Source organism: Panulirus ornatus, chromosome 68 (genome assembly GCF_036320965.1).
Source record: "Panulirus ornatus isolate Po-2019 chromosome 68, ASM3632096v1, whole genome shotgun sequence".
NCBI classification, from domain to species: domain Eukaryota; kingdom Metazoa; phylum Arthropoda; class Malacostraca; order Decapoda; family Palinuridae; genus Panulirus; species Panulirus ornatus.
Window position 1 is genome coordinate 27,119,586 of NC_092291.1, and position 21,340 is coordinate 27,140,925.

General features: G+C 42.6%; 1 protein-coding gene across 1 annotated transcript in view; it reads right to left on the reverse strand.

Moving 5' to 3' along the window:
* Positions 1–15,248, reverse strand: part of Pyroxd1 (pyridine nucleotide-disulfide oxidoreductase domain 1) — a 140,585-nt gene extending 125,337 nt beyond the window's left edge. Inside the window, exon 1 of the mRNA XM_071659568.1 lies at positions 15,123–15,248. The gene's annotated coding sequence lies outside the window, so the exon portion shown is untranslated. The remainder of the gene's footprint in view (positions 1–15,122) is intronic.
* Between the last annotated feature and the right edge of the window lie 6,092 nt (positions 15,249–21,340).

Below are 21,340 nucleotides of genomic sequence, written 5' to 3' on the forward strand. Positions count from 1 at the left end.
TCACACCACACATTGTCCTCAAACATCTCATTTCCAGCACATCCATCCTCCTGCGCACAACTCTATCCATAACCCACGCCTCGCAACCATACAACATTGTTGGAACCACTATTCCTTCAAACATACCCATTTTTGCTTTCCGAGATAATGTTCTCGACTTCCACACATTCTTCAAGGCCCCCAGAATTTTCGCCCCCTCCCCCACCCTATGATCCACTTCCGCTTCCATGGTTCCATCCGCTGCCAGATCCACTCCCAGATATCTAAAACACTTCACTTCCTCCAGTTTTTCTCCATTCAAACTCACCTCCCAATTGACTTCACCCTCAACCCTACTGTACCTAATAACCTTGCTCTTATTCACATTTACTCTTAACTTTCTTCTTCCACACACTTTACCAAACTCAGTCACCAGCTTCTGCAGTTTCTCACATGAATCAGCCACCAGCGCTGTATCATCAGCGAACAACAACTGACTCACTTCCCAAGCTCTCTCATCCCCAACAGACTTCATACTTGCCCCTCTTTCCAAAACTCTTGCATTTACCTCCCTAACAACCCCATCCATAAACAAATTAAACAACCATGGAGACATCACACACCCCTGCCGCAAACCTACATTCACTGAGAACCAATCACTTTCCTCTCTTCCTACACGTACACATGCCTTACATCCTCGATAAAAACTTTTCACTGCTTCTAACAACTTTCCTCCCACACCATATATTCTTAATACCTTCCACAGAGCATCTCTATCAACTCTATCATATGCCTTCTCCAGATCCATAAATGCTACATACAAATCCATTTGCTTTTCTAAGTATTTCTCACATACATTCTTCAAAGCAAACACCTGATCCACATATCCTCTACCACTTATGAAACCACACTGCTCTTCCCCAATCTGATGCTCTGTACATGCCTTCACCCTCTCAATCAATACCCTCCCATATAATTTACCAGGAATACTCAACAAACTTATACCTCTGTAATTTGAGCACTCACTCTTATCCCCTTTGCCTTTGTACAATGGCACTATGCACGCATTCCGCCAATCCTCAGGCACCTCACCATGAGTCATACATACATTAAATAACCTTACCAACCAGTCAACAATACAGTCACCCCCTTTTTTAAGAAATTCCACTGCAATACCATCCATACCTGCTGCCTTGCCGGCTTTCATCTTCCGCAAAGCTTTCACTACCTCTTCTCTGTTTACCAAATCATTTTCCCTAACCCTCTCACTTTGCACACCACCTCGACCAAAACACCCTATATCTGCCACTCTATCATCAAACACATTCAACAAACCTTCAAAATACTCACTCCATCTCCTTCTCACATCACCACTACTTGTTATCACCTCCCCATTTGCACCCTTCACTGAAGTTCCCATTTGCTCCCTTGTCTTACGCACTTTATTTACCTCCTTCCAGAACATCTTTTTATTCTCCCTAAAATTTAATGATACTCTCTCACCCCAACTCTCATTTGCCCTTTTTTTCACCTATTGCACCTTTCTCTTGACCTCCTGTCTCTTTCTTTTATACATCTCCCACTCAATTGCATTTTTTCCCTGCAAAAATCGTCCAAATGCCTCTCTCTTTTTCACTAATACTCTTACTTCTTCATCCCACCACTCACTACCCTTTCTAATCAACCCACCTCCCACTCTTCTCATGCCACAAGCATCTTTTGCGCAATCCATCACTGATTCCCTAAATACATCCCATTCCTCCCCCACTCCCCTTACTTCCATTGTTCTCACCTTTTTCCATTCTGTACTCAGTCTCTCCTGGTACTTCCTCACACAGGTCTCCTTCCCAAGCTCACTTACTCTCACCACCCTCTTCACCCCAACATTCACTCTTCTTTTCTGAAAACCCATACAAATCTTCACATTAGCCTCCACAAGATAATGATCAGACATCCCTCCAGTTGCACCTCTCAGCACATTAACATCCAAAAGTCTCTCTTTCGCACGCCTGTCAATTAACACGTAATCCAATAACGCTCTCTGGCCATCTCTCCTACTTACATAAGTATACTTATGTATATCTCTCTTTTTAAACCAGGTATTCCCAATCATCAGTCCTTTTTCAGCACATAAATCTACAAGCTCTTCACCATTTCCATTTACAACACTGAACACCCCATGTATACCAATTATTCCCTCAACTGCCACATTACTCACCTTTGCATTCAAATCACCCATCACTATAACCTGGTCTCGTGCATCAAAACCACTAACACACTCATTCAGCTGCTCCCAAAACACTTGCCTCTCATGATCTTTCTTCTCATGCCCAGGTGCATATGCACCAATAATCACCCACCTCTCTCCATCAACTTTCAGTTTTACCCATATTAATCGAGAATTTACTTTCTTACACTCTTTCACATACTCCCACAACTCCTGTTTCAGGAGTAGTGCTACTCCTTCCCTTGCTCTTGTCCTCTCCCTAACCCCTGACTTTACTCCCCAGACATTCCCAAACCACTCTTCCCCTTTACCCTTGAGCTTCGTTTCACTCAGAGCCAATACATCCAGGTTCCTTTCCTCAAACATACTACCTATCTCTCCTTTTTTCACATCTTGGTTACATCCACACACATTTAGGCACCCCACTCTGAGCCTTCGAGGAGGATGAGCACTCCCCGCGTGACTCCTTCTTCTGTTTCCCATTTTAGAAAGTTAATACAAGGAGGGGAGGATTTCTGGCCCCCCGCTCCCGTCCCCTCTAGTCGCTTTCTACGACACGCGAGGAATACGTGGGAAGTATTCTTTCACCCCTATCCCCAGGGATAATATACATATATATATATATACATATACACATACACACACATACACACGCACATATACACACACACAGACATACATATATATACATATGAAAAATGTAAGAAACAATTTAGAAAACTGAAACTTCTAGCTTGAAATGAATGAAAAAAATGAATGTCACATAATGGTTCAACCTCTGGCTATGGAAAAAAGGAAATGTATAATTTATTTACACAAACATCAATAGCAGTTCTCATCAATTTAACCACTGTATCAATAAGCTTCAATGTCTAAGCTACATTTTTCTCCAATTTCACTATTTTCTTGTCAAAACACCATGTATGAAAACTATCACTCCAGTAACACAACTATAAACATTTACTTCCCCTTTAAAAAAAGTTCTGGGGAAGTCTGTCTTGATACACTGCGGGAAACTCTACCACCTGGCGGGGTTTGTGTTGCATATACATATATATATATATATATATATATATATATATATATATATATATATATATATATATATATATATATATTTTTTCCCTGTTGGCACCAGGTTTTTGAATGATGTTGACACTGACATCGTATGGGTTTGTTTACCTGAGCTGTGCAGCGGCACATAAACTTTTGCCGTGTTTACCGTAGCATTTAATCCACTGTGGACACGTCAGTCTGTAAGATGCCTTATTGAATGTATAAGATCCCATTGTTGTTTGAAAGAGATCATATTTACTCAGCGAAGTAAATAAACTCAGTACACCATGAGACTCGAGCTGTTTGATAGCCCCCATGTGTTGCTCCACCTCGCGAGTTATTTTTCACCGGTTTCTCCTCTTATGGGACTTGTGTGGGAGGAACAAGTGGTGCCCAGACCCAGGAGCAGACTTTACATGCTCAAGCAAACTGAACTTCTGTATACGTGGAGCAAGCTGTGGTGACTACTCGTGATGGCGGAGAAGGAGCAACTTGAAAGAGGACGGGCGGCTGCTCGAGGATGGTGTATGAGAGCCTCCATGGCTTTGCGGACTTTGCTTGAACTGCCAACTGTGTCCAGGGTGCAGCTGGAAGATGCTACAGCGGCTTTAGATAAGCGTCTAGACACCTTGGACCGAGTTCAAGCGGAATATGAACTGACAATAAGTGACCCTGAGTTGTTGGAAGTAGACCTGGACAAAGCAGATAGTTTACGCAGTGGTGTTAGAGCTGTTCGGGTGCAGGCTGGCGAACTGTTGGCGAAACTGGATAAGACTGACGTCCATGAAGGGTCGGGAAGTAGTGAAGATAAGTCTGCAAGTGCAAGCACAGTGTCTACTAGTGCCAGTGTGAACCTTCCACGGCTCGACTTGCCGAAGTTTAGTGGTGAACTAATCCAGTGGCAGTCATTCTGGGATTTGTTCGTGGCCATGGTAGACAGCTCTACTCTACCAGCCATCAGCAAGTTCACCTATCTGCAGGCCTTATTGGAAGGTGAGGCCAAGTCTGTCATCCAAGGCTTGTTACTTACTGCAGTTAATTATGCTGTGGCCTGTAATCTGTTGAAGGAGCGGTATGGGAAGCCAGAGAGGATTATCTTTGCCTACATTCAAGCTCTTCTTGGCTTGAGCCTGCCGTGCAAGCCTCAAGGATCTACGACTTATGTGTCCGCCTTGAGGAAGCTGCAGGATGACCTCCTGATCCAAAGCAGGAGTTTGGAGGCACCGAGGGTAAGTGGCAGTGAGTTTGGCCTCTTCCTCATCCCAGTGATTTTGTCTCGTCTGCCGAGCGACATCCGTTTGGAGTGGTCGAGGGAAGGATCGGGCCACGAAAGGGATCTCGCATGGCTGCTGGATTTTCTTAGGAAGGAGATTGAGCGCTGTGAACACTCAGACTCCTTTAAGGACATGACTACTGCTGCAGGGACAGACAGCCGCAGTGTGAGGGAGTCTGAGAGAAGAAAGAAGTCTCCTAGTTCTGCATTTGCTCTTCAGACAGTCTCAGAGACATATTCACGTGGGTGTGGATTTTGTAATAAGTCCCATTCCAGTGAAAAGTGCTTTACAGCTATCAAACTTCCATGTGCAGAACGACTGGAATATATCCGTCTGCTGAGCTGTGTTTTAAGTGCTTAAAAAGGGGGCACGTAGCTAGAGGTTGCAAGGCAAAGTGCTCTAAGTGTAAAGGCAACCATAATGTCCTTCTCTGCTCAAAGGATAATGTTTCACCTAAGGGCAGGGCTGTTAGTCAGCTGGCTAAGGAGAGTGAAGGGGAAACGGGAGATACCAATGTTATGCCTGGTGATCTAGTTGGTGTTTCTCATTCTTCACAGTTTAAACAGAGGTGTTGTGTCTTGCCAACAGCAAAAGTTAAAGTGTATGGAAGGCATGGCAAGTACAGTGAAGCTACCTTGTTGTTCGACTCTGAGGCAGATCGATCCCATGTGTCGAGTGAATTTGTAAGGAAGGTTAGGCCTACACGGGTATCTTCTGAACAGATGTCCTATTCTGCCTTTGGGGGAAGTAAGAGTTCTAGATCTACCCAGTGTAATATTTATGACCTGAATTTCGTGGATGTTAATAATGAAGTAGTGTGTTTACTTGCAGCTGAAGTGCCCACAATATGTGCTCCATTATTACATCCTTGTGTTCCAGCTGAAACCCTACTGCCCTTTAAGTCTGTGCAGTTAGCAGATGAGTATGAGCGGGACAGGAAGGTAAATGTTGACATTTTGATAGGACTCGATGCCTACTGGAAATTTGTAATCCCCAACAAGAATTTGCAGGTTGAGGGACTAGTGGCTCAAGAGACGGTGTTTGGTTGGACCCTGTCTGGGAATTGTGCTTCGGCATCCAAGGGAAATGTTAAGTTGTCTCAGATGTTATGCATTAACAATTTCAATGAGAATGAGTTACATAAGTTTTGGGAGTTAGAGTCAGTGAGAATTTGTAACAAGGAAGTATATCCTGATGTTAGCAACCATCCTGTGTTAAAATCCTTTTCAGAGACAGTTAAGTTTAAGGATGATAGATATGAGGTTGCTCTTCCCTGGAAATCAGAGCATAAGTGTAGCCTCCAAAATAATGAAAGGCTTGCAAGGAAAAGGTTGTTATGTTTGATGCATAAAACTAAATCCAATCCTAAACTTTAGGAGGAGTATGATGCCGTATTTGAGGGTTACGAACAAGAAGGCATCATTGAAGAGGTACCTGAGGGTGAGATGAACAGCCCATACCCCACATTCTACCTTCCTCATCATCCTGTCGTCAGGGAAGTCAGCACCACAAGTAAAGTAAGACCAGTCTTTGACGCATCTGCTGTGAGCTATAATGGAGTCTCATTAAATCACTGTCTTGAGGTGGGTCCCCCTCTTAACCCACAGTTGGTAGAGGTACTTATGAGGTTCAGAAGGTGGAAGGTTGCCTTAACTGGTGATAGCACTAAAGCTTTCCTCCAGATTAACGTAAGGAAAGAAGACAGGGACGTGCATAGATTTCTATGGAACTATAATGGTAACATTCGGATAATGAGATTTACTAGAGTTCCATTTGGCAATAAAAGTAGTCCATTTCTGTTGAACGCAACTGTTAAACATCATCTTAAAAGCTTTCCTGATTCTGAAGTTATTGCAGAGCTAAAGGATAACCTATATGTGGATGACTGGTTGTCAGGAGCTGACAGTGCAGAGGAAGCCTTTGCTAAGTTTGATGAGGCACGGTCAGTTCTATCCAAGGCCAGTATGACACTTTCAAAGTGGAGCTCGAACTGCAATGCCTTAAAAGACAGATTTAATGACTACTTAGAGCCCAGCAAGCATGCAGAGACAAAGATTCTTGGTTTACAGTGGTGTTTGACTAGAGATAGTTTTTCATTTGAATGTTTAGAATTGAAGGATCTTGAGGTAGCATCCACAAAGAGAGCAGTTATCAGTGTCATCAGTAAATTATTTGATCCTCTTGGCCTTCTATGCCCAGTAATCATGATGGCAAAAATCATGTTCCAAGATATTTGGAGACTTGGACTTTCTTGGGATGAGATCTTGCCTACAGAATTGCAACACCGGTTTCAGAAGTGGGTTCAGAATATAAAAGTTCTTAACACATGGCAAATTAATCGTTGTTACTTTCCAGAACTTGTATGGAACAAGTTACAAAATGCAGAACTGCATGCCTTTGGAGATGCTTCCAAGAAGGGGTATGGTGCTTGTGTATACTTGAGAGTTCCTGATAATGACGGGTCATTTAAGGTAATCTTAGTTCTAGCCAAAGGAAGGGTAGCACTTATCAAGAAATTGTCGGTGCCGAGGTTGGAATTAATGGGTGCTCTTCTGTGTGCTAGGCTATCTGTATTTGTGAAGACTTCCCTACACTTAATTGATGCACACATGTACTGCTGGACTGATTCTAAAGTAGCATTGTCATGGATAAAGGGAGATCCTAATAGATGGAAGACCTTTGTAGCGAATAGAGTAACTGAGATTCAGAGTTTAATCCCCCCAGTTCAGTGGAAGCATATTCCTGGTAAAGATAATCCAGCAGACCTTATTTCCAGAGGTGCCTTTGCTGAAGACTTAATTTCCTGTACCTCGTGGCTGAATGGTCCTGCTTGGCTCTCTGAACACTTTACTCCCATGCAACAGGATGAGGTACCAGCAGCACTGCCCATTGTAGAGGAGGTATTCCCTGACAGCCCAGTGACATGCTTAGTGTCCGAGCATCCATCAGTAGGGATTGAATACGCCCGCTGGGGTCATTTTACAAAAGCTATTAAGTGTGTAGCTTGGGTAATAAGGTTTGTGAACAATTGTAAACCTCATGCTGTTAAATGTTTTGGGCCCTTGTCTCATACAGAGTTAGATCAAGCTAAGACAAAGTTAATAATTTGTGTTCAGAGAGAAAGGTACATCCAAGAGATCAATACCTATACCTTAATGCTTGGAAAGTCACTCCCTAAGAGTTCTGACATTAGGAAATTCAATCCTTTTATGGATGAAAATGGTCTTTTGAGAAGCAAGAGTCGGCTGGACCAGGCTGAATTAAGTTATGATTGCAAGTATCCTATGATTATTCCAGCAGGTCACATTGCCAAGCTGTTAGTTAGTTTCCAACATGTATTTCTGAAACACACTGGTGTTTCCACTTTAATTTCAATACTAAGATCTTGTTACTTAATTGTCGGATTAAGAAAGCTTGCTAAGGTAGTCTGTAGAGAGTGTATGATTTGTCGTAGACATCACTCACAAGCTTGCCGTCAGCCTGTAGCTCCTCTCCCAGGACTAAGAATTAACTCTGCTCCTTCTTTCACTGTGACAGGTGTAGATCATGCTGGACCACTGTTTTGTGTTGATTTTCCATGCAAGAAGCTGTACATTTTGTTATTCACTTGTGGAGTTGTCCATGCAGTACACTTAAGAGTTGACTAACTCTATGTCTTATGATGACTGCTTACTTGCCTTTCGTAGGTTTTCTGCCAGAAGAGGCCTTCCATCAGTTATTTACCCTGACAATGCCATGACTTTTATTAGTATGTCTAAACAAATGCATCAGTTCTTTGGCACCCTTGCTCCCCAGTGGAAGTTTGTTGTACCCTATGCTCCATGGTGGGGAGGTTGGTGGGAAAGATTAGTCAGATCTGTTAAATTAGCTCTGAGAAAGACAATTAGCTCTGAGAAAGACTCTTGGTATAAAATGTTTAACAAGATGTGAGCTAGAGACTACCTTACATGAAATTGAGGCATGTGTAAATTCCAGACCCTTAACTTTTGCCACAGATGATCCTAATTCTGTAAGACCTTTAACACCTTCTCATTTTTTTAATTGGATGCACTGCTGGATTTCATAGAGAGCTTAAAGGTGATTGCCAGGTTCCTGAAATGTCACATAAGGACCTATGTGAGCAAGAAAGCCTGAGACATCAACAACTTGATAAGTTTTGGAGTGTGTGGGTGTCTGACTATTTACTGAATTTACCCCCTATCATTACAGGTTTCATACCCAGATGTAAACTGGAGAAGGGATCTGTTGTGCTGGTTCAGGAAGATAATTCTCCTCGTTTGCAATGGCCCCTTGGAGTGATTGTTGAGCTATTCCCTGGGAAGGATGGAATAATTCATAGTGTCAAAGTTAAGACTGCAAAGGGAGTAATTAGTAGGCCAGTGCAAAAACTGCATAACTTGGAGCTTTCATCTGCAGGGGAGGATGCTACAACAGATGAAGCTCATAGTCCCTTACCACCAACAGATGCCTTCCCAGCATAAGCTCAAGGTTCTGATGAGGCTCACTCCATGATACCGTTGTCAACTTATGTGTCTAGAACAGGACGAACTGTAAAGCCTCCTCAGAGGCTGAATATGTGAGATTGGAGGGTTTGAGATGTATTGTAGATTTAGGCTGATGATCAGTATAGTCCCTTTGGGTATTGTTTATTGTTTTATTGTATCATTTGCTTCCCAGGGTGAGGGTTGAGTTGACTCTTAGTGAGACATTTGTATTTATACATCCTGATGCCATATGATCATGTTGAGAGAAAGGATAGGAGTTATTAAAGTACTCCTATGGTGGGGAGATGTTGGCGCCAGGTTTTTGAATGATGTTGACACTGACATTGTATGGGTTTGTTTACCCGAGCTGTGCAGCGGCGCATAAAATTTTGCCATGTTTACCGTAGCATTTAATCCACTGTGGACATGTCAGTCTGTAAGATACCTTATTGAATGTATAAGATCCCACTGTTGTTTGGAAGAGATTATATTTACTCAGCAAAGTAAATAAACTCAGTACACCACGAGACTCGAGCTGTTTGATAGCCTCCATGTGCTGCTCCACCTAGCGAGTTATTTTTCACCGGTTTCTCCTCCTATGGGACTTGTGTGGGAGGAACATTCCCAAAGGAAGGAACAGAGAAGGGTGCCGGGTGAGGATATTCCCTCAGAGGCCCAGTCCTCTGTTCTTAACGCTACCTCGCTGAGGCGGGAAATGGCGAATAGTATGAAAGAAAAAGAAAGAATATATATATTTTTTAACTTTCTAAAAATGGGAAACAGAAGGAGTCACGCGGGGAGTGCTCATCCTCCTCGTAGACTCAGATTGGGGTGTCTAAATGTGTGTGGATGTAACCAAGATGTGAAAAAAGGAGAGATAGGTAGTATGTTTAAGGAAAGGAACCTGGATGTATTGGCTCTGAGTGAAACGAAGCTCAAGGGTAAAGGGGAAGAGTGGTTTGGGAATGTCTTGGGAGTAAAGTCAGGGGTAAGGGAGAGGACAAGAGCAAGGGAAGGAGTAGCACTACTCCTGAAACAGGAGTTGTGGGAGTATGTGATAGAATGTAAGAAAGTAAATTCTCGATTAATATGGGCAAAACTGAAAATTGATGGAGAGAGATGGGTGATTATTGGTGCATATGCACCTGGGCATGAGAAGAAAGATCATGAGAGGCAAGTGTTTTGGGAGCAGCTGAATGAGTGTCTTGGTGGATTTGATGCACAAGACCAGGTTATAGTGATGGGTGATTTGAATGCAAAGGTGAGTAATGTGGCAGTTGAGGAAATACTTGGTATACATGGGGTGTTCAGTGTTGTAAATGGAAATGGTGAAGAGCTTGTAGATTTATGTGCTGAAAAAGGACTGGTGATTGGGAATACCTGGTTTAAAAAGAGAGATATACATAAGTATATGTATGTAAGTAGGAGAGATGGCCAGAGAGCGTTATTGGATTACATGTTAATTGACAGGCACGCGAAAGAGAGACTTTTGGATGTTAATGTGCTGAGAGGTGCAACTGGAGGGATGTCTGATCATTATCTTGTGGAGGCTAAGGTGAAAATTTGTATGGGTTTTCAGAAAAGAAGAGTGAATGTTGGGGTGAAGAAAGGTGGTGAAAGTAAGTTAGCTTGGGAAGGAGACTTGTGTGAGGAAGTACCAGGAGAGACTGACTACAGAAAGGAAAAAGATGAGAACAATGGAAGTAAGGGGAGTGGGGGAGGAATGGGATGTATTTAGGGAATCAGTGATGGATTGTGCAAAAGATGCTTGTGGCATGAGAAGCGTGGGAAGTGGGTTGATTAGAAAGGGTAGTGAGTGGTGGGATAAAGAAGTAAGATTATTAGTGAAAGAGAAGAGAGAGGCATTTGGACGATTTTTGCAGGGAAAAAATGCAATTGAGTGGGAGATGTGAAAGAGACAGGAGGTCAAGAGAAAGGTGCAAGAGGTGAAAAAGAGGGCAAATGAGAGTTGGGGTGAGAGAGTATCATTAAATTTTAGGAAGAATAAAAAGATGTTCTGGAAGGAGGTAAATAAAGTGCGTAAGACAAGGGAGCAAATGGGAACTTCAGTGAAGGGCGCAAATGGGGAGGTGATAACAAGTAGTGGTGATGTGAGAAGGAGATGGAATGAGTATTTTGAAGGTTTGTTGAATGTGTTTGATGATAGAGTGGCAGATATAGGGTGCTTTGGTCGAGGTGGTGTGCAAAGTGAGAGGGTTAGGGAAAATGATTTGGTAAACAGAGAAGAGGTAAAAGCTTTGCGGAAGATGAAAGCCGGCAAGGCAGCAGGTTTGGATGGTATTGCAGTGGAATTTATTAAAAAAGGGGGTGACTGTATTATTGACTGGTTGGTAAGGTTATTTAATGTATGTATGACTCATGGTGAGGTGCCTGAGGATTGGCGGAATGCGTGCATAGTGCCATTGTACAAAGGCAAAGGGGATAAGAGTGAGTGCTCAAATTACAGAGGTATAAGTTTGTTGAGTATTCCTGGTAAATTATATGGGAGGGTATTGATTGAGAGGGTGAAGGCATGTACAGAGCATCAGATTGGGGAAGAGCAGTGTGGTTTCAGAAGTGGTAGAGGATGTGTGGATCAGGTGTTTGCTCTGAAGAATGTATGTGAGAAGTACTTAGAAAAGCAAATGGATTTGTATGTAGCATTTATGGATCTGGAGAAGGCATATGATAGAGTTGATAGAGATGCTCTGTGGAAGGTATTAAGAATATATGGTGTGGGAGGCAAGTTGTTAGAAGCAGTGAAAAGTTTTTATCGAGGATGTAAGGCATGTGTACGTGTAGGAAGAGAGGAAAGTGATTGGTTCTCAGTGAATGTAGGTTTGCGGCAGGGGTGTGTGATGTCTCCATGGTTGTTTAATTTGTTTATGGATGGGGTTGTTAGGGAGGTGAATGCAAGAGTTTTGGAAAGAGGGGCAAGTATGAAGTCTGTTGGGGATGAGAGAGCTTGGGAAGTGAGTCAGTTGTTGTTCGCTGATGATACAGCGCTGGTGGCTGATTCATGTGAGAAACTGCAGAAGCTGGTGACTGAGTTTGGTAAAGTGTGTGAAAGAAGAAAGTTAAGAGTAAATGTGAATAAGAGCAAGGTTATTAGGTACAGTAGGGTTGAGGGTCAAGTCAATTGGGAGGTAAGTTTGAATGGAGAAAAACTGGAGGAAGAAGTGTTTTAGATATCTGGGAGTGGATCTGGCAGCGGATGGAACCATGGAAGCGGAAGTGGATCATGGGGTGGGGGAGGGGGCGAAAATCCTGGGAGCCTTGAAGAATGTGTGGAAGTCGAGAACATTATCTCGGAAAGCAAAAATGGGTATGTTTGAAGGAATAGTAGTTCCAACAATGTTGTATGGTTGCGAGGCGTGGGCTATGGATAGAGTTGTGCGCAGGAGGATGGATGTGCTGGAAATGAGATGTTTGAGGACAATGTGTGGTGTGAGGTGGTTTGATCGAGTAAGTAACGTAAGGGTAAGAGAGATGTGTGGAAATAAAAAGAGCGTGGTTGAGAGAGCAGAAGAGGGTGTTTTGAAATGGTTTGGGCACATGGATAGAATGAGTGAGGAAAGATTGACCAAGAGGATATATGTGTCGGAGGTGGAGGGAACGAGGAGAAGAGGGAGACCAAATTGGAGGTGGAAAGATGGAGTGAAAAGGATTTTGTGTGATCGGGGCCTGAACATGCAGGAGGGTGAAAGGAGGGCAAGGAATAGAGTGAATTGGAGCGATGTGGTATACAGGGGTTGACGTGCTGTCAGTGGATTGAATCAAGGGCATGTGAAGCGTCTGGGGTAAACCATGGAAAGCTGTGTAGGTATGTATATTTGCGTGTGTGGACGTATGTATGTGCATGTGTTATGGGGGGGGTTGGGCCATTTCTTTCGTCTGTTTCCTTGCGCTACCTCGCAAACGCGGGAGACAGCGACGAGGTAAAAAAAAAAAAAAAAAATATACACATATATACATATACATATATATATTATTTATTGTACTTTGTCGCTGTCTCCCGCGTTAGCGATGGTAGCGCAAGGAAACAGACGAAAGGATGGCCCAACCCACCCACATAGACATGTATATACATACACGCCCACACATGCACATATACATACCCATACATTTCAAAGTATACATACATATACACACGCAGACATATATTAAATGTACATATTTATACTTGCTGCCTTCTTCCATTCTTGTCGCCACCCCGCCACACATGAAATGGCACCCCCCCGCGCGTGTCGCGAAGGTAGCGCCAGGAAAAGACAACAAAACCACGTAAGTTCACACTCAGTCTCTAGTTGTCATGTGTAATGCACGAAACCACAGTTACCTTCTCACACTCAGGCCCACAAAACATTCCATGGTTCACCCCAGCGCTTCACACCCCTGGTTCAATCCATTGAAAGTACGTTGACCAGGCATACACATCGTTCCAGTTAATTCCATTCCCTGCACGCCCCCCACCCACCTGCATGTTCAGGCCCTGATCGCTCAAAATCCCCCCACTCCATCCTTCCATCTTTTAAATCCTCACTGGCCCACCTCTCTGTTCCTTCTTTTGGAAGAGTGAAAACAGGAGTGGAGGATTCTCTTTACTTCCAACTCTTTCAGTCACCTTCTATGCCATGTAGGGAATACGTGGGTAGTATTCTTTCTCCTCTATCCCCAAGGGTATATATACTCTAAATATTGATGTACCTCTAAACACTATACTACTGGTAAGGAAAAAAAAATTCACTTGATAATAACAGCAGAGAGCTAACTAGTAAAGTACTGAACAATTCTAATTGCATTAAGTTCACCAGGTCACTGGAAAGCTCATCCCTTATTGCCATTGTGAAGTTTCAGTAAAATATTGACCCTGCCATCCTAGCCTACCTTAATGTAGCCCTAGCCTTCCTCAACAAAACCTAGGGAAAATGTCAAAAACAAACTAGCAAAATTTTACAATATGAATGTGCAATTCTAGGATTGTGAGATGTGTTCTAACATCACGGAATCATTGTTACCGCTATAAAGAGTGACTTGAGTTTAAGGGAGTTTCATTTTTCTCTCTTAAAAACCATTCTTCTCATATCAATAATTCCTGGTAAGGTTATGAAGGAGAAGAATGTGGGATTGATAATAAATAAGTAATGTAAACTATCACCAAATAAAAAAAAATAATGATACCAGCCTATTTGAATGCTTTAGAAGCCTTGTGGGTTCTGTTTACAGTGAAATTTAATTTTCCTCAAAACATGTACTCTATTCAAATGTACCATGATTTATTTGGTTTGAAGGGTAAACAGTAAGTTCAAATGTTACAGAGATATAGGAATCTAAAACCCTGTGTGGGACTGATCTTATGAGAATTTACTAATTTCCTAAGTTTATGTAGACATCTAAATTCACATATCTACAAAACTCAGATTCAGTTGAATATTTCTGTTAAGATGCAGGCAAATGAGAAAATTTGGCATTTCTAAGCCCTGTATGCAGGTGAGAAGCCATGTGCATCCTTCGTTTATCTAAATTGCTAGAGCTAGATAAAGTGTTATTTATTATCTACCTACACTCTAAACTTTTTTAATGTTTTTGGCCCACATTTACCCTCCATTTCAAGGGCCCTGCCACTTGACAAACTTTTAAACTGATGAGTTTGAGGCACTACACCTAAAATCTCACATATTACATATTACTAGAAATTCATCGTTAAATGCAATCATCCGATAAAAAAGTGCGTTAAGATGTTACTGATGGGGGTTATGGGTAAAGGCCAAAGTGCTACGAGCCTCCTAGAACCAATCATAAGTGAAGCGAGCAACCGCTAATATGCAACCTAACCTAGCATAACGCTACTGCTAAGCCTGTGGTTACGTACTGGTAATCACTGGCCTAAATTGCAATCTTTAGAAAATGTCCTCTGGGACTCTATGGCAATCACGTTCGTGATGGGTTGGGGTGGACCAAAGATACGCACGGACTGTATTTACCTTCATTTCTAATTTCCCTGGTAACATATCGAATGGCGTGGATTATACCCTGGTCTAACATATAGCAGTAATTGCACATCCCCGTTTTCATTACTTTAGTCAGAGATTAAGGACCTACCTTCAACTGGTGGAAAGTTATTGCACAAGGTCTCGTCGCTTGCAAGATCTTGGTTTGTTTTGGTCTCGACTTGGCAACAGTTGGTATGTAACAGTGTTGCCAAAAGTGTCGTATATCTCAGCATGAAATTCGGAATACCAGTTATTTATACCATACTACAGAGATGGCCAGAGAGCGTTATTGGATTACGTGTTAATTGACAGGCGTGCGAAAGAGAGACTTTTGGATGTCAATGTGCTGAGAGGTGCAACTGGAGGGATGTCTGATCATTATCTTGTGGAGGCTAAGGTGAAGATTAGTATGGGTTTTCAGAAAAGAAGAGTGAATGTTGGGGTGAAGAAGGTGGTGAGAGTAAGTGAGCTTGGGAAGGAGACCTGTGTGAGGAAGTATCAGGAGAGACTGTGTACAGAATGGAAAAAGGTGAGAACAATGGAAGTAAGGGGAGTGGGGGAGGAATGGGATGTATTTAGGGAATCAGTGATGGATTGCGCAAAAGATGCTTGTGGCATGAGAAGAGTGGGAGGTGGGCTGTTTAGAAAGGGTAGTGAGTGGTGGGATGAAGAAGTAAGAGTATTAGTGAAAGAGAAGAGGGAGGCATTTGGACGATTTTTGCAGGGAAAAAATGCAATTGAGTGGGAGAAGTATAAAAGAAAGAGACAAGAGGTCAAGAGAAAGGTGCAAGAGGTGAAAAAAAGGGCAAATGAGAGTTGGGGTGAGAGACTATCAGTAAATTTTAGGGAGAATAAAAAGATGTTCTGGAAGGAGGTAAATAGGGTGCGTAAGACAAGGGAGCAAATGGGAACTTCAGTGAAGGGCGTAAATGGGGAGGTGATAACAAGTAGTGGTGATGTGAGAAGGAGATGGAATGAGTATTTTGAAGGTTTGTTGAATGTGTCTGATGACAGAGTGGCAGATATAGGGTGTTTGGGTCGAGGTGGTGTGCAAAGTGAGAGGGTTAGGGAAAATGATTTGGTAAACAGAGAAGAGGTAGTAAAAGCTTTGCGGAAGATGAAAGCCGGCAAGGCAGCAGGTTTGGATGGTATTGCAGTGGAATTTATAAAAAAAGGGGGTGACTGTATTGTTGACTGGTTGGTAAGGTTATTTAATGTATGTATGACTCATGGTGAGGTGCCTGAGGATTGGCGGAATGCGTGCATAGTGCCATTGTACAAAGGCAAAGGGGATAAGAGTGAGTGCTCAAATTACAGAGGTATAAGTTTGTTGAGTATTCCTGGTAAATTATATGGGAGGGTATTGATTGAGAGGGTGAAGGCATGTACAGAGCATCAGATTGGGGAAGAGCAATGTGGTTTCAGAAGTGGTAGAGGATGTGTGGATCAGGTGTTTGCTTTGAAGAATGTATGTGAGAAATACTTAGAAAAGCAAATGGATTTGTATGTAGCATTTATGGATCTGGAGAAGGCATATGACAGAGTTGATAGAGATGCTCTGTGGAAGGTATTAAGAATATATGGTGTGGGAGGCAAGTTGTTAGAAGCAGTGAAAAGTTTTTATCGAGGATGTAAGGCATGTGTACGTGTAGGAAGAGAGGAAAGTGATTGGTTCTCAGTGAATGTAGGTTTGCGGCAGGGGTGTGTGATGTCTCCATGGTTGTTTAATTTGTTTATGGATGGGGTTGTTAGGGAGGTAAATGCAAGAGTCTTGGAAAGAGGGGCAAGTATGAAGTCTGTTGGGATGAGAGAGCTTGGGAAGTGAGTCAGTTGTTGTTCGCTGATGATACAGCGCTGGTGGCGGATTCATGTGAGAAACTGCAGAAGCTGGTGACGGAGTTTGGTAAAGTGTGTGGAAGAAGAAAGTTAAGAGTAAATGTGAATAAGAGCAAGGTTATTAGGTACAGTAGGGTTGAGGGTCAAGTCAATTGGGAGGTGAGTTTGAATGGAGAAAAACTGGAGGAAGTGAAGTGTTTTAGATATCTGGGAGTGGATCTGTCAGCGGATGGAACCATGGAAGCGGAAGTGGATCATAGGGTGGGGGAGGGGGCAAAAATTTTGGGAGCCTTGAAAAATGTGTGGAAGTCGAGAACATTATCCCGGAAAGCAAAAATGGGTATGTTTGAAGGAATAGTGGTTCCAACAATGTTGTATGGTTGCGAGGCGTGGGCTATGGATAGAGTTGTGCGCAGGAGGATGGATGTGCTGGAAATGAGATGTTTGAGGACAATGTGTGGTGTGAGGTGGTTTGATCGAGTAAGTAACGTAAGGGTAAGAGAGATGTGTGGAAGTAAAAAGAGCGTGGTTGAGAGAGCAGAAGAGGGTGTTTTGAAGTGGTTTGGGCACATGGAGAGAATGAGTGAGGAAAGATTGACCAAGAGGATATATGTGTCGGAGGTGGAGGGAACGAGGAGAAGAGGGAGACCAAATTGGAGGTGGAAAGATGGAGTGAAAAGGATTTTGTGTGATCGGGGCCTGAACATGCAGGAGGGTGAAAGGAGGGCAAGGAATAGAGTGAATTGGAGCGATGTGGTATACAGGGGTTGACGTGCTGTCAGTGGATTGAATCAAGGCATGTGAAGCGTCCGGGGTAAACCATGGAAAGCTGTGTAGGTATGTATATTTGCGTGTGTGGACGTATGTATGTGCATGTGTATGGGGGGGGTTGGGCCATTTCTTTCGTCTGTTTCCTTGCGCTACCTCGCAAACGCGGGAGACAGCGACGAGGTAAAAAAAAAAAAAAAAAATATACACATATATACATATACATATATATATTATTTATTGTACTTTGTCGCTGTCTCCCGCGTTAGCGAGGTAGCGCAAGGAAACAGACGAAAGGATGGCCCAACCCACCCACATAGACATGTATATACATACACGCCCACACATGCACATATACATACCCATACATTTCAAAGTATACATACATATACACACGCAGACATATATATAAATGTACATATTTATACTTGCTGCCTTCTTCCATTCTTGTCGCCACCCCGCCACACATGAAATGGCACCCCCCCCGCGCGTGCGCGAGGTAGCGCCAGGAAAAGACAACAAAACCACGTAAGTTCACACTCAGTCTCTAGTTGTCATGTGTAATGCACCGAAACCACAGTTACCTTCTCACACTCAGGCCCCACAAAACATTCCATGGTTCACCCCAGACGCTTCACACCCCCTGGTTCAATCCATTGAAAGTACGTTGACCCAGGCATACCACATCGTTCCAGTTAATTCCATTCCCTGCACGCCCCCCACCCACCTGCATGTTCAGGCCCTGATCGCTCAAAATCCCCCCCACTCCATCCTTCCATCTTTTAAATCCTCACTGGCCCACCTCTCTGTTCCTTCTTTTGGAAGAGTGAAACAGGAGTGGAGGATTCTCTTTACTTCCAACTCTTTCAGTCACCTTCTATGCCATGTAGGGAATACGTGGGTAGTATTCTTTCTCCTCTATCCCCAAGGGTATATATACTCTAAATATTGATGTACCTCTAAACACTATACTACTGGTAAGGAAAAAAAAATTCACTTGATAATAACAGCAGAGAGCTAAACTAGTAAAGTACTGAACAATTCTAATTGCATTAAGTTCACCAAGGTCACTGGAAAGCTCATCCCTTATTGCCATTGTGAAGTTTCAGTAAAATATTGACCCTGCCATCCTAGCCTACCTTAATGTAGCCCTAGCCTTCCTCAACAAAACCTAGGGAAAATGTCAAAAACAAACTAGCAAAATTTTACAATATGAATGTGCAATTCTAGGATTGTGAGATGTGTTCTAACATCACGGAATCATTGTTACCGCTATAAAGAGTGACTTGAGTTTAAGGGAGTTTCATTTTTCTCTCTTAAAACCATTCTTCTCATATCAATAATTCCTGGTAAGGTTATGAAGGAGAAGAATGTGGGATTTGATAATAAATAAGTAATGTAAACTATCACCAAATAAAAAAAAATAATGATACCCAGCCTATTTGAATGCTTTAGAAGCCTTGTGGGTTCTGTTTACAGTGAAATTTAATTTTCCTCAAAACATGTACTCTATTCAAATGTACCATGATTTATTTGGTTTGAAGGGTAAACAGTAAGTTCAAATGTTACAGAGATATAGGAATCTAAAACCCTGTGTGGGACTGATCTTATGAGAATTTACTAATTTCCTAAGTTTATGTAGACATCTAAATTCACATATCTACAAAACTCAGATTCAGTTGAATATTTCTGTTAAGATGCAAGGCAAATGAGAAAATTTGGCATTTCTAAGCCCTGTATGCAGGTGAGAAGCCATGTGCATCCTTCGTTTATCTAAATTAGCTAGAGCTAGATAAAAGTGTTATTTATTATCTACCTACACTCTAAACTTTTTTAATGTTTTTGGCCCACATTTACCCTCCATTTCAAGGCCCTGCCCACTTGACAAACTTTAAACTGATGAGTTTGAGGCACTACACCTAAAATCTCACATATTACATATTACTAGAAATTCATCGTTAAATGCAATCATCCGATAAAAAAAGTGCGTTAAGATGTTACTGATGGGGGTTATGGGTAAAGGCCAAAGTGCTACGAGCCTCCTAGAACCCAATCATAAGTGAAGCGAGCAACCCGCTAATATGCAACCTAACCTAGCATAACGCTACTGCTAAGCCTGTGGTTACGTACTGGTAATCACTGGCCTAAATTGCAATCTTTAGAAAATGTCCTCTGGGACTCTAATGGCAATCACGTTCGTGATGGGTTGGGGTGACCAAAGATACGCACGGACTGTATTTACCTTCATTTCTAATTTCCCTGGTAACATATCGAATGGCGTGGATTATACCCTGGTCTAACATATAGCAGTAATTGCACATCCCCGTTTTCATTACTTTAGTCAGAGATTAAGGACCTACCTTCAACTGGTGGAAAGTTATTGCACAAGGTCTCGTCGCTTGCAAGATCTTGGTTTGTTTTGGTCTCGACTTGGCAACAGTTGGTATGTAACAGTGTTGCCAAAAGTGTCGTATATCTCAGCATGAAATTCGGAATACCAGTTATTATACCATACTACAGAGATGGCCAGAGAGCGTTATTGGATTACGTGTTAATTGACAGGCGTGCGAAAGAGAGACTTTTGGATGTTAATGTGGTGAGAGGTGCAACTGGAGGGATGTCTGATCATTATCTTGTGGAGGCTAAGGTGAAGATTAGTATGGGTTTTCAGAAAAGAGGAGTGAATGTTGGGGTGAAGAAGGTGGTGAGAGTAAGTGAGCTTGGGAAGGAGACCTGTGTGGGGAAGTACCAGGAGAGACTGTGTACAGAATGGAAAAAGGTGAGAACAATGGAAGTAAGGGGAGTGGGGGAGGAATGGGATGTATTTAGGGAATCAGTGATGGATTGCGCAAAAGATGCTTGTGGCATGAGAAGAGTGGGAGGTGGGCTGTTTAGAAAGGGTAGTGAGTGGTGGGATGAAGAAGTAAGAGTATTAGTGAAAGAGAAGAGAGAGGCATTTGGACGATTTTTGCAGGGAAAAAATGCAATTGAGTGGGAGAAGTATAAGAGAAAGAGACAGGAGGTCAAGAGAAAGGTGCAAGAGGTGAAAAAAAGGGCAAATGAGAGTTGGGGTGAGAGACTATCAGTAAATTTTAGGGAGAATAAAAAGATGTTCTGGAAGGAGGTAAATAGGGTGCGTAAGACAAGGGAGCAAATGGGAACTTCAGTGAAGGGCGTAAATGGGGAGGTGATAACAAGTAGTGGTGATGTGAGAAGGAGATGGAATGAGTATTTTGAAGGTTTGTTGAATGTGTCTGATGACAGAGTGGCAGATATAGGGTGTTTTGGTCGAGGTGGTGTGCAAAGTGAGAGGGTTAGGGAAAATGATTTGGTAAACAGAGAAGAGGTAGTAAAAGCTTTGCGGAAGATGAAAGCCGGCAAGGCAGCAGGTTTGGATGGTATTGCAGTGGAATTTATTAAAAAAGGGGGTGACTGTATTGTTGACTGGTTGGTAAGGTTATTTAATGTATGTATGACTCATGGTGAGGTGCCTGAGGATTGGCGGAATGCGTGCATAGTGCCATTGTACAAAGGCAAAGGGGATAAGAGTGAGTGCTCAAATTACAGAGGTATAAGTTTGTTGAGTATTCCTGGTAAATTATATGGGAGGGTATTGATTGAGAGGGTGAAGGCATGTACAGAGCATCAGATTGGGGATGAGCAGTGCGGTTTCAGAAGTGGTAGAGGATGTGTGGATCAGGTGTTTGCTTTGAAGAATGTATG